Raw genomic sequence first — 13,765 nt, 5'->3', positions numbered from 1 at the left:
TAAACTTTTGGGAATGATAAATGTATTCACTATCTTGAGCTATCTTGAACCACACTAGCAGTAGTACATAGTTGAATATATGATTCAAACTTATCAAATTATACTTTAAATATGTAGTTTATAGTGCATGTCATATTCATATTCAGATGAGGAAATAGATATCAAGAAGTTAAAGTGCCTTGTCCAATATTAGCCAGAGTAAGGAAGCAGAGACAGGTAAAAATAGTTTTTAAAACACTTGAACAAGTGCTATTTTTCCCTCTTAACTTGATAATTTATCTCTACATGGTTTTAAAAAGGACTTGAAAAGATATAAAATATGAAATGTATGTTATAGAAAGAAGATTGTATTTAAGAGCTCTGGGTTAACTTACATATCTCAACTGAACACTGGAAATCCACTGTGAATTCATTTGATGAAAAAGTTTAATTCAGGATGCCTGGGTGGCTCAGTGGTTGAGCATTCCCTTCAGGGCGTGATCCCGGGTCTTGGGCTGGAGTCCTGCATCAGGCTTTCTGCAGAGGGTCTGCTTCTCCCTCTGCCTATGTCTCTGCCTCTCTCTGTGTGTCTCTCATGAATAAATAAAATCTTTAAAAAAAAAGAAAAAGAAAAAGTTTAATGCATCTCAGAAGTTTGTCATTACATGCAATCTGAGACATACCTACCTTTAAGAATTTTATAATTATATGCCCAGCAGGGGGCAACTAACTACTTCAGAAACAGCATGATGTATAGGAAAACACATTAAAATTGCAGAAGAGACTATGAGCATTCTCAGTTGTATAGAACTAAATTCCTATACATGTGTCAGTTTCTGGATGAGGCCATGAAGGACCAATATGAAATTCCCCAGTTCTTCTCCTACTGGGGCAATCATGGAACAAAGACTCATATGAAGATGGTGTAACCACAAGGTTGTGTGGAGGCTGAGAAAAATTCAGGCCATTCCACCTCAAGTTTAGCATTAGCACAAGTATAGCCATCTTAGGTCCCTGGAATAAGAACTGAACTTTATAGGAAAAACTGCAGATTGTCCTAGGCAGAGAATCCCATATCGGAAAGACAATAAAGCTCAGAATGCCCTCGGCAGAGAATCCCACATCAGATCTTAAGAAACTCCCCTACCCTTTCCCCCATATTGGAATGGAAAAAAAAAAAAAATTCCTCCACCCCTTCTGAAAATCCCCTAGACCAGCCCAAAAAAAAACCCAGCTGTAACCCACTTCGGGGTCCAAGTCCCTGCTCTGCTGTATAGAGTATACTTGGACCCAAGCTTGAGTTTGTAAATAAACCCTCATGTACTTGCATCGGTGCCAGCTCCTTGGTGGTTTCTCGGATTCCCAATCTTGGGCATAACAGTTGAAAGAGCCTAGATTATCATGTCATCACATGGAAGACAGTTCACTGCAGCCAGAGCCAACATTTTGGAATAAGAAATAAATCTCGGGCAGCCCGGGTGGTTCAGCAGTTTAGTGCCGCCTTCGGCCCAGGGTGTGATCCTGGAGACCTGTGATCGAGTCCCATGTCGGTTCCCAGCATGGAGCTTGCGTCTCCCTCTGCCTGTGTCTCTGCCTCTCTTTCTATCTGTCTCTCATGCATAAATAAATAAAATCTTTAAAAAAAAAAAAAGAAATCACTGTTCAAATAATTGACTTTTTTTTTTTTCAACTGCAGCATAACAGACTATTTTGTTCTACTTCATGGAGTTATTTTGATGATTCAATTGGATATGGTATGGGAACTGTTTGATAAACAAGAAGCATTCAAGTGTTATATTGAATCAATCATATCAGCTTTGAATATAAATCATTCCTTCGGGATCCCTGGGTGGCGCAGCGGTTTGGCGCCTGCCTTTGGCCCAGGGCACGATCCTGGAGACCCAGGATCGAATCCCATATCAGGCTCCCAGTGCATGGAGCCTGCTTCTCCCTCTGCCTGTGTCTCTGCCTCTCTCTCTCTCCGTGACTATCATAAGTAAATAAATAAAAAAATTTAAAAATCATTCCTTCATTGTTGATTATAATAAAGATTCAAAACTCAGTTAAATTAGAGTACAGGTAACTTAAAAAAAAATAAAAGATTTATTTAAGAGAGAGAGGCCACAAATCAGGGGAGGGGCACTTGAAGAAGAGAATCTTTAAGTAGAAGTAGAAGGTGCCTGCAGAGCTCTGAAGCGTAACAACATGAGATCATAACCTGAGCTAAAACCAAAAGTTGGACGCTTAACCAACTAAGCCACCCAGGCCCCCCATAGATTATCAGGTAACTTTCGTTTAAAGTATTCTAACTCTTTAAACCTCTCCTTGGAGCAATGCCTAACACACAGTAGGCATTCAGGTATAAATGAACAAATTCCCATTTTGCTGATTCTCTGATAATTGCTATCATTTTATTCTGGGATCTTTTATTCTCTTGTTAGACTGCCAAAATTTCATTTTCCATTCCTTTTATCGGACCTAGGATCTCATTAAACAACCATTTTTGGATAAAGTTGTTCTATCAATAATGGGGCTTAGGCAGTGACGGCTGCTTATATGCCTTAACTCTCTTCTGAATTCAGAACCAATTGCTAGGGAGCCAGATAGGGAAAGATTGAAAAGCTGCGTTCTTATTGATATAGCTGCTTGGGCAATATAACTTCAATGTACGGCCACTAACCAGGCTTTTCAATACTTCTTTCCAAGTCCAAATGAGATATGGCATAATAAAAGGAAATTTTGGGCCTGCAGAACAGATAAATTTGGGCAGAATCACTGCTCTCCACACTCAGTGAAGTCAACAGTAGAAAGAATGAGGTTCAGGACTCAGGCCTAAAGAAGGCAAGTGTAGGCTCTGATGCATGTGTGTTTAGTTTATTACACAGAATAAGAAACAAAACAGAGCATAATATGTTGTGGGTAGGTAGATTTGAAAAATATGGCAAGAAAGAGGCTGGGTCTTATTTTCTTTTTCAATCACCAATTAAATGAAATAAGTCTTTCTGCTTATGGAAGGTGACAGAAATAAAAATGGAAGTTACTCTTCCCTAAAGTTCTGAAAGTAGCAGATTCATATTATAAGCGCCAGGTAGGGAGCACCTAAACATGTAAATATATAAATTCATAAACATATAAATGTCTAAGTAGGGAGTACAATAATTAGTGCTTATGTTGCTTAGGAGAGAGGATTAGGCTGGAGATACATACTAAATTAAAAAGAATGAGAACACAAGATCCAAGGTCTCCTCTCTTTTCTAGGAAGAAGAATGAAAAGAAAAGAGGGCTGAGTATGAAATTTTGGAGTAATAAATAAATAGTAGAGAAAGATAAACTTGCAGAAGAGAATGAGGAAGAGTCAGAAAGGTAGTTGGAAAACTAATGTGATGACCTAAAAAAGAAGTGTTTCTGCCCAAGGCCAACAGAGGCACATATCTATGTTGCCAATTCCTGAAGACTGCTACAGTGCAAAGGCTCCATGGATCCAGTGCTGAGGTAGGCCTATGATGCAAAGGCCAAGGCAATCTGCAAGCAGAGAGGCTTTAAAGAAGTGACCACATTGGTTGGTGTCCTGGCAATCCTTCATGCTAGAATGTTTACAGTCTCATGTTGATGCTGACTCAGAAGCTATATGTAGGCTCAGTAGGAGATAGTAATTTTCTTTAAAAAAAAAAAAAAAAAAAAAACTTCTGGGGGATGACTGAGTGCCTCAGTTGTTACACATCTGCCTTTGGCAAAGGTCATGATCCCAGGATCCTGGGCAAAGGCCCCATTGTCAGGCTCCCTTCTCGGTGGGGAGCCTGCTTCTCCCTCTAACTCTGCCTCTCCTTCCTGCTCATGCTCTCTCTCTCTGTTAAATAAATAAATAGAATCTTAAAAAAAAAAGTCATTTAAAAATAAATGAATAAAAATTAAAAAAATAAACTTTTGTTACTATGAAAGCAGTAGATGCATGGTAGAAAGTTGGAAACTATATATAAGTAAACTAGAAAAATAAAAACAACCATATTTCCCATCTATTAGCACTGTTAACAGCTCATTGTATATCTTTCCATGCCTTTATTTATCCTACAGATACATATAAATATATATATGTATTTTTAACCAAAATGATTTCATACTTAGTGTTGTTTTACAATATATTTACTTTTTTAAAAATTAACAATCTCTACCTTTCCAGGTCAATGAATTTTCATCTTATCTAAAACCCAAATTCAGATTTCCTCATTGGTCTCCAAATTATCTTTAACTCTGAAAATTACTAACTAAAAGTAAGGAATTATTTATTTTTCCTTTCCTGTATGAAACATATTTTAAGGTAACCAAATAGTTCTAGGGACAAAGGAAAGCTCTATTTTACTGAAAAAACAAAACAAAACAAAACAGTCAGAATATAGAATAAATGATGGTATTAAAATTATTTTGCAATTCTTATTGAAATTATAGACTCGTGCAAGGGTTTTCAACAAGTGTTAAAACATGAGGTTTGGGGATCCCTGGGTGGCTCAGCAGTTTAGTGTCTGCCTTCAGCCCAGGGTGTGATCCTGGAGACCCAGGACTGAGTCCCATGTCAAGCTATCTGCATGGGGCCTGCTTCTCCCTTGGCCTGCATCTCTGCCTCCCTCTATCTTGGTCTCTCATGAATAAATAAATTAATTAATTAAAAAAAACCCCCCAAAACCCTCATGGTTTATGTTTGAAAAGGAAATGGGCATATGCATGGCATCAAAATAATGTCATACAAATTACTTCCTGGTTATAAGTTTATAAAATAGGAATGAGACTGCCATATCATTAATTATCAGTCTAAGCATCAGTAATTGAGCATTAATCCAATAACATGAAAGATGCTATACAAAAAATATACTACATTACCTATAATTATTCTAGCCCAGGGGCCCTTGGGTGGCTCAGTGGTTGAGCATCTGCTTTTGGCTCAGGTCGTGACCCTGGGGTCCCTGGATCGAGTCCCACGTCGGGCTCCCTGCATGGAGCCTGCTTCTTCCTCTGCCTGTGTCTCTACCTTTCTCTTTTTCTGTGTCTCTCATGAATAAATAAATAAAATCTTGAAAAAAAAAGATTTTATCTTAAAAAATTTTATTTATCTTAAAATAAGATTGTATTTATCTTAAAAAAAAGATTTTATTTATTTATTCATGAGAGACACACAGAGAGAGGCAGAGACACAGGCAGAGGGAGAAGCAGGCTCCATGCAGGGAGCCCGACGTGGGACTCGATCCCAGAACTCCAAGATCACACGCTGAGCTAAAGCAGATGCTCAACCACTGAGCCACCCGGGTTGCCCCAATAAATAAAATCTTTAAAAAAAAAATTATTCTAGCCCAAAATGTTTAACTCGAATCCACTATATCTTCGCAACTAATAGCTCTCAAAGATTCCAAAGTCAATTTTTACATTTACTGAATATCATAATGAAGGTGTGTTGGATTACTAAATGACATTGTAAGGGCAGAAGAATAAAAAAATGTATGCATTACCACATTGTGCTTAGAGATAAATTTTATTATGATTTATCATAAAGAAGTTTGGCAAGAGAGGACTCGCTTAGAGTGTTGACTTCATGTATTGCAACACTCTAATGTCTGTTTTAAGTCTTACTTGAACGGCAAGTACAACTCAAATCGAATTTACCCCCTGGTTGTTAAAGAAATGGCTTTCATTCTCACATCACATGTGAAACCTGATATTTGAATTGGGGACTGTAGGGACGCTTGAGTGGCTCAGTGGTTGAGCATCTGCCTTTGGGTCAGGTCGTGATTCTGGGATCTGAGATTGAGTTCCACTTCAGGATCCCTGCATGGAGCCTGCTTTATCCTCTGCCTGTGTCTGCCTCAGCCTCTGACTCTCTCATGAATAAATAAATAAATATTTTTTTAAAAAATGAATTGGGGATTGTAGAGATTCTTAAATAAATCTATTTCCAGGGCCTGAGGTTATGTCCACCTATGTATCTTCTACAATTCTCAGAATTAGGCCAGTTGCCACAAAGTCTTTCTATCAATGGAAGATTGGTAGAGTATATACTCTGTGTGTAATTCTTTTACAATCAAGTAAAATGAAAATATAGTTAGTAATATTGCATATGATGTAATATTCCCCAAAGATAGTAATCATAATAGTTTGTTTCTTGAGGTTTTCTCTTGTTTTCTTTGAGTTCTTTAATTCTTATCACAACACTGAAAAATAAAAAAAATATTTTTTTAAACTCCACTTTACAGATGAGGAAAGAGCCTTGGTGAGGTCTCACAGCTAGTAAATGACAGGGTTAACATTATGTATCTTGATGCTAGAATTGGAGCTCAATCCCACTACACTGTACTACTTCAGTGACCTAAATTTTTACTGATGAACTTTGTAATATTGATTAAATTTGTTTTTAGGGATCCCTGGGTGGCGCAGCGGTTTGGCGCCTGCCTTTGGCCCAGGGCGCGATCCTGGAGACCCGGGATTGAATCCCACGTCGGGCTCCCGGTGCATGGAGCCTGCTTCTCCCTCTGCCTGTGTCTCTGCCTCTCTCTCTCTCTCTCTCTCTCTCTCTGTGTGACTATCATAAATAAAATAAATAAATAAATAAATAAATTTGTTTTTAAAGATTTATTTATTATAAAGAGAGAAAAAGCACGTGCATGAGAGGGGCAGAAGGAAAGAAGAGAAAATCCTCAAGCAGATTCCCTTCAGAGTGCAGAGCCCAACGTGGGGCTTGATCCCAGCACCCTGAGTATGTGACCTGGGCTAAATTAAGAGTCGGCTGCTCACCTAACTGAACCACTCAGGTGCCCCTTGATTAAATTGATTTTGAGATTTCTGTTGGGCTTAATAGTAATACTTACTCATAACAGTTTCTGGATTATCATTGTTAACCTAATGGGAACATCTCTGCATAAAATGAAAGTACTTAGTTCTTGTTAAATATTAGCACATAAGAAATAAAACATTAACAGAATACTTTTAACTTTTTTCCCCCAGAAAAGTCAGTGCTCTCAAGGCAAGCCTAAGCTTTCACTTGACTTTTTTTTTTTTTTTTTGCTACTTTTTATGAATTTGACAATTGTGCTTTTGGAATCTGTTCAAATTCTATTTGTAGCTGAATCATGTGAATGCCAAGGAGATCAGTACATCTGCTTCTTAGCATCTCTAGCTAGAGTAATCTGTATTTGCAGAATGCTTTATATAAATTTGAACATGTTAATGTGCTTAATTAGATTTATTTACACAGGTCTTATGATATTTGGTCTTTCACAGTAATTTAATAGAGGTCTGGAGCAAATACCAGATAGCATGAGTTGCTTTTGATTTGAATACTTTTGCCAAAAATAACCATAGACATGGGGCACTTGGGTGGATAACTCAGTTGGTTAAGCATTCAGCTCAGGTCCTGGGATTGAGGCCCACGTCGGGTTCCCTGCTCAGCAGAGAGTCTGCTTCTCTCTCCCTCAAGTAAATAAATAAAATCTTAAAAAAATAGAGACATGATAAAGAGGAAATGATTACTATCTTAAGGGTAGAAAATAACAAGCAGTAGTTGTAGAATACATTCCCATGGATTTGACCTACAGGTAGAGAAAAGAAAGTGACATCATTTGAAGGTTGTTTTTTTTCCCCCTTAAAGTAGGGCCCAATTATACAGTATGTATCTATCTCTTAGAAGTGAGACATTAAAAAAAAACAGAACCCAATCACATATCATTATCATGCCTAAGATGATTAAAAATTTCCTGATATCATGTAATATCCAATCAGTATTAGTATTTCCATGATTGTCTCATTAATGTCTGTTTATAAAAGTGGTTTGAAAACGGAATCTAAAAGAGGTCAATATATTCCATTTGGTTGATATGTCTGATGAGCCTATTTTATTACATAATAGTGCTCTCCCCTTTTTTTTTCTTGCCTTTATTTATTACATAAAAGTCATTTTCTTCTAGGGGCACCTGAGTGGCTCAGTGGTTAAGTGTCTCACCTTTGGCTCAGGGCGTGATCCCGGTTGTCCTGGGATTGAGTCCTGCATCAGGCTCCCTGTGGGGAGCCTGCTTCTCCCTCTTCCTAGGTTTCTGCCTCTCTGTGTCCCTTATTCATGAGAATTTTTTTTTTAAGGGTCATTTTCTTCTAGAATTTCCCTGGTTCTTAGTTTAGATCATTGTATTCATATGATGTACTGCCTTTATAATAATTTCAGAGGGGTAGGGAGGCAAACAATGTTAGGTCCAAGACTATTGGCTGACAGCAAAAAAAAGTTAGAAGTAATAACACAATATGGCACCACAACAGGCAAAGTGTTTGGCCATTTGTGGAAAGGAGTTAATATTTAAAAATAAAAAATATATGTATCCCAACTGCTGTACATTTCAGGAAGGTATTACAGAGATCAAGGTTAAAGGAAACCAGGGGGGAATGGGATTGAGAGTCTGGTCTCAACTGCCTGTGCATATAGATCAGCACAAGTTAGGCTCCCATAGGAACTGACTGAAAACAACTAGGGGAGAGTATCAACAGGACCTAGCACAGAGGAAATGAACCTGACAAGAATGCTTTGGACAGATACTACTGGAATATAGGGTAGGTGCCTTCCTTCTTCACCTTGTCACCTCTGGGCTCCAGTGTTCTGGAGGAGTGAGAAAGATCATAAATACCTAGGAGATTTGACAAAAGGCATCAAGGTAGCACTTGTCCTTGCTGGGTGGGGTGGGTAGATAGCTGCTATCTGATGATGTTGTATGTATGGCACCTTCATTCCCAGCAGAGAAGAGCACAAATGGCAGTTTTGAAACACTGTTAGTTTATAGGGTGAGGGCTCTTGCTAGCTTCCCATTCATTTCAAAAAAGAGGTGGAGTAACTGACACTTATTTTTTTTTGTAAACAGGATAGGCCTTGGACCCAGTAAAAACTGGTAACTTATTAAAATTGAAAGAATTAATGTACAGTCTGGTTTATATGAATTGAATTACTTTTGAACTGTCAGTTCACAGATGTATAAATACAGATTAGACAAAACTAACTGGAATAATCTATCCTAGCAATATATAATTTCATAAATGTAAAAAAATAGAAAGTAACGCAAGTCATTTGGACAGTCTTCAGTGAAATAATAAATTTGGTTTTCTCAAGAAAGTATTATAGAAGTAAGTATGTTTTGAATAATCCCAAGTGGTTGAGGAAAAGAAAGTAAAGCTTTCATAAAAAAAGTAAGGTATAATTTTTTCGCATTGTTATTATCACAAATTTGGAAATTTAAGGTATTATGTGTTCTATGCTTTTCATGTTTCCATAATTGTGATAAACAGATTTTTATACACTCTCTTGAAATTGAAATGAAAAACATATTTACAACTGGGAACGTGTAGTCTAGGCAAGTAGCACAAAGAAATGAGTTCTTCCTCTTCCTTTAAAAATGTATTTGGAGTTCAGGATGCCCTCTGAGCTGAATTATGCTTAGGAGTCAATCTCACAGCCTGAGCATAGATTTCTAACAATTTCCAGAGACGGTGTTAAAAGTCATAGCATGCACATAATTTTGAATAGGCAACGTGAGCGGAAAGAGTAGTTAGAGCTTTTCAATAGAACTTAATTGTCCTCAACCTGTGAATACATAATTATATAATTTGTTATGATGAACTTTCATTTTTAGACTTCTATGGTGGGGCTCATTAATGCTTCACAGTTGTGTGAAAAATAGTACAGAATTCTGTCTTTTATTAATCCACATCATGAGCTCCTAAATATACGCTAATGTCTTGGTCTGATTATTAATAAATCACCTTCATTGGTACATTATGCAAATTTGAAATAGAAAATGTCACGAAGAAAAACATTTAAGATGCTATTTCAGTACAGTCATTTAAAAAGAGAATACCAATAAAACATTAATACAATTTTCCTATGTGGACAAGAGGAAAAAAATAAATGAAAATGTTTAGTATTTTTGCTTTTAAGGGCATATACTAGATGGAGATAATAATACAAATGCATAAAATACTTGGATCTGATAAGGTCTGTTTAATAGTTGGTAAAAGTGAGACTGGACTTATTCTGATGTCAGGAATATGAGTGATTGCTATTTTTTCTTTTAAAAATATTTTTTTCTTTTAAAAATATTAAATAATTTTAACAATTCTGTTTGGCATAGTCAGTGGTTTTTAGATTCATGCAAATATTTAGCACTTTCAAAGCTCTTCCTTTAGTCTTAACTCTTAAGACCTTTTATTTGAGTCATTTCATTTTTTTCTGAAGAAAGAAAATCTGATAAAGAATCATTATTAGCAGCAAACTCTGCTTTGCCTTGCCTGAAAATACCTTCATTTTGGCTTCATTTCAAAAGATCTCTTCAATGGGCATTGAGTTCTGGGCCTATAGCCATGTTCTGTTAGCCCACTGAAGACGTTATCCACTGTCTTCTGATTCTGTTGTTACTGAAAAAAGTCAGTTACTAGACACTTTGAGGTTAATCTATTTTTTTCTTCTACTTTTAAGGTTTTCTTTTATTTATTTATTTTTTGGTGTTTTATAGTTTTACTATGATGTATATAAGTGTAGATTTATTATTCTTTAACTTACTTGGGATTTGGGGGACTTCCTAAGTCTGTGAGTTGGAGTCTTTGATCAGTTCTGGAAAGTTTTCAATCATTACCTTGTCTAAGCCTGCTTCTGCCACATTTTCTCTTTTCTTGTCTTTTGGAGTACTGCTTTTATTTTAGACTTTCTCACATGTCTTCCATGTCACTTAAAGTCTTTTTCATATTTTTCATTTAATTTTCTTTTTTTCTATTGCATTTGGGCAATTTCTTCATCTCTGTCTCCCAGTTCACTAAACTGTACTTCTGCTATGTCAAATAGACTATTAAATGTGTCCACTTTATCTTTAGTTACTCTTTGTACATACTTGTTCTCTGTATATATTTTCAAGGTTGACTTTTATTCACATTTTATATAGTTATTTTATAGTCTATGCCTGGTAATTTCAGTATCTGAAGTCCTTTTGAACATGTTTCTGCTATCACTGATTCTCACTAATGGTGTGTCATTTTCTTCTGTGGTTGTTGTTGTTTTTTTTTTTTAAATGTGAGGTGCTCAGGGTGGCTGGGTGGCTCAGTCAGTTAAAGCATCCAGCTCTTGGTTTTGGCTAAAGTCATGATCTCAGGGTCATGGGATGGAGCCCTGTATTTATATGTAAATACTCTGCAAGCAAATCTCTCTCTATATTTTTAAAGATTTATTTATTTATTTATTTATTCATGAGAGACACATAGAGAGAGGCAGAGACACAGGCGGAGGAAGAAGCAGGCTCCATGCAGGGAGCCTGATGTGGGACTCGATCCCAGGTCTCCAGGATCACGTTCTGAGCTGAAGGCAGATGCCCAATCGCTGAGCCACCCAGGCTTCCTAAATCTATATATTTTATAAACAGACTACTTTTTTTTTTTAATTTTTTTAAATTTATTTATGATAGGCACACAGTGAGAGAGAGAGAGGCAGAGACACACAAGGCAGAGGGAGAAGCAGGCTCCATGCACCGGGAGCCCGATGTGGGATTCGATCCCGGGTCTCCAGGATCACGCCCTGGGGCAAAGACAGGCGCCAAACCGCTGCGCCACCCAGGGATCCCAACAGACTACTTTTTAATAGAAATTTTTAGTCGAGTGCTTACCAAATATCTAGGTGATTATTTTATAGATGTCTATAATTTTATTTTATTAAATAGAAGAATATCATTGTTCTACAATGCATTTAGCGTTTGAACCACTAATCTGTTGGTTTACATTCATTTCAGCTGATTAGTGAGATTATACTAAATAATAATTTCAAAATCTCTATGATTTACAACAATAAATATTTACAGTTTACTCTCATATCATGTTAGTAGCTGCAGGTTAACTGCTGCTGTATTGCTCCAGGGTGAAGTTCAGTTTCAGGTCTGCTCCATGTATTTTCTCATTCCGATACCCTATTTGGAACATGTCTTTCTCACGGCCGGCAGCACACGACTAAGAGATTGACACCAAATTTGATGTTACACTCAAATTTATTTTATTTTATTTTTTTAAACTTTTATTTTTTTTTTTTAATTTTATTTATTTATTCATGAGAGACACACAGAGAGAGAGGCAGAGACACAGGCAGAAGGAGAAGCAGGCTCCATGCAAGGAGCCTGACATGGGACTTGATCCTAGGTCTCCAGGATTAGGCCCTGGACTGAAGGCAGTGCTCTAAACTGCTGAGCCACCTGGGCTGCCCTCAAATTTAAAGTCGTTAACATGTGGCTTATAAACCATTGACTAGATCAAGTTATATGGCTGAGAGTAATAATACAATCTACCACAGTCTTCAAAGATCTGTTGAATACCTTATTCATGTTTGAGGTTGCTCTTAAATCTCTCTGAGAAAATAAGGATGTTAGCCTAAAATCCTCATCAGCAATCTTTGACAACATAAATGTCTAACCAGCTAGGCTAAAGGTAAAATAAAAATCAACATCAAACCTATCTCTCATTCTAGGTCAGTGCTGATACATATTCTGTGGGGAAAATCATCATGTCTGTGAGTGCTTTAACTCATTTGGAAAAAGAACGTCTTATTCTCAGAAATGTATAATTAGTTAAACACTAGGCATGAGAGATTCTCATTGGAGTTAAAATTGGATAATTATAATAAAAAGTTTTGTTGAAAAATGTTATTCTTTTTTTAAAAAAGATTTTATTTATTTATTCATCAGGGACACACAGAGAAAGGCAGAGACACAGGCAGAGGGAGAAGCAGGCTCCCCACAGGGATCACAACCTGAGCCAAAGGCAGACAGACTCCCAACCACTGAACCATCCAGGTGCCCCCAAAAATGTTATTCTTAAAATCATTTAAGAATAGCAAACTTGTAGGGTATCTCAACATAGCAGATGGGAGTTACAGGATATTTCTCAATTACAGTACAGGATCACATATTACAGTTTCTGTTTATGTTGGGATTATATCACAAATGCTAGATTGAATGATCATTTCCTGGAATCATAGAATATTAGATTTGAAAAGATCTGAAAAGTATGTATTTCTGAATTTTATTGTATTGACACATTTTTTTTTTTTAGTTGCAATCATAGTAGGTATGTGAGGTATGTCAAAATCACCATTCATGGCAAGCAGCTATTATTAGCAAAAGTTAAAATACAGATGATTACAAAAGATATACTCACATTTGTTGCCCCATATCTTCACTTTCATGAACTTGCATTCTGATTTTTTTTTCTTTTTTGAGGGTGGTTCATAGAAGTTACAGCTAGTCTGACAAGAATTTGCATAACCCTGAGTACACAATGGCTATTTGTTTCAAATGTATCATCCCCTGGGGAAAAAAAAGAAAAAAACAAAACAAAACAGTTGAATAACATTGGTTCAACAGTATATAGTTCAACTCTCTACTTTTCTCAGAACTTGTAATGAAGAGAATAATTTATCTAGTCAAACAATTATAGATACTTAGCAAAATCTATAACCTCGACTACCTTGCTTCCAGAACAAGGACAATGAAAGACCATTTATTTTCTCAACAGCCAAATTAAGAAATTTGGGCTGAGGCAGGAAAGGATTGTCAAGGAATTTGCCTTCTTTTTCTAATCTTTAGTTTTAGTTCCCAAAGGAAAGGAAAAGCACCAGAGAAACAGAGCGCAGAGCATAGATTTAGTATGTTATTTGTGCTTTTAGAACATTCTTTTTCAAATCTATTTGATTGAATATTTGATTGCAACTCACAATAAGGAACAGTTTATTTTATTTTTTTTTTTT

At 36.5% G+C, this 13,765-nt stretch overlaps 1 pseudogene; it reads right to left on the bottom strand.

Annotated features, from left to right (window-relative positions):
• LOC112654710 (14-3-3 protein theta-like) overlaps nt 1-13,765 on the bottom strand; it is a 53,295-nt pseudogene that overhangs the window by 31,584 nt on the left and 7,946 nt on the right.

Source organism: Canis lupus, chromosome 15 (assembly GCF_003254725.2).
Source record: "Canis lupus dingo isolate Sandy chromosome 15, ASM325472v2, whole genome shotgun sequence".
In the NCBI taxonomy this organism is placed as follows: Eukaryota; Metazoa; Chordata; class Mammalia; order Carnivora; family Canidae; genus Canis; species Canis lupus.
The sequence above is the reverse complement of the archived record's forward strand: the minus strand, read 5'-3'. Positions and strand labels throughout refer to the sequence as shown.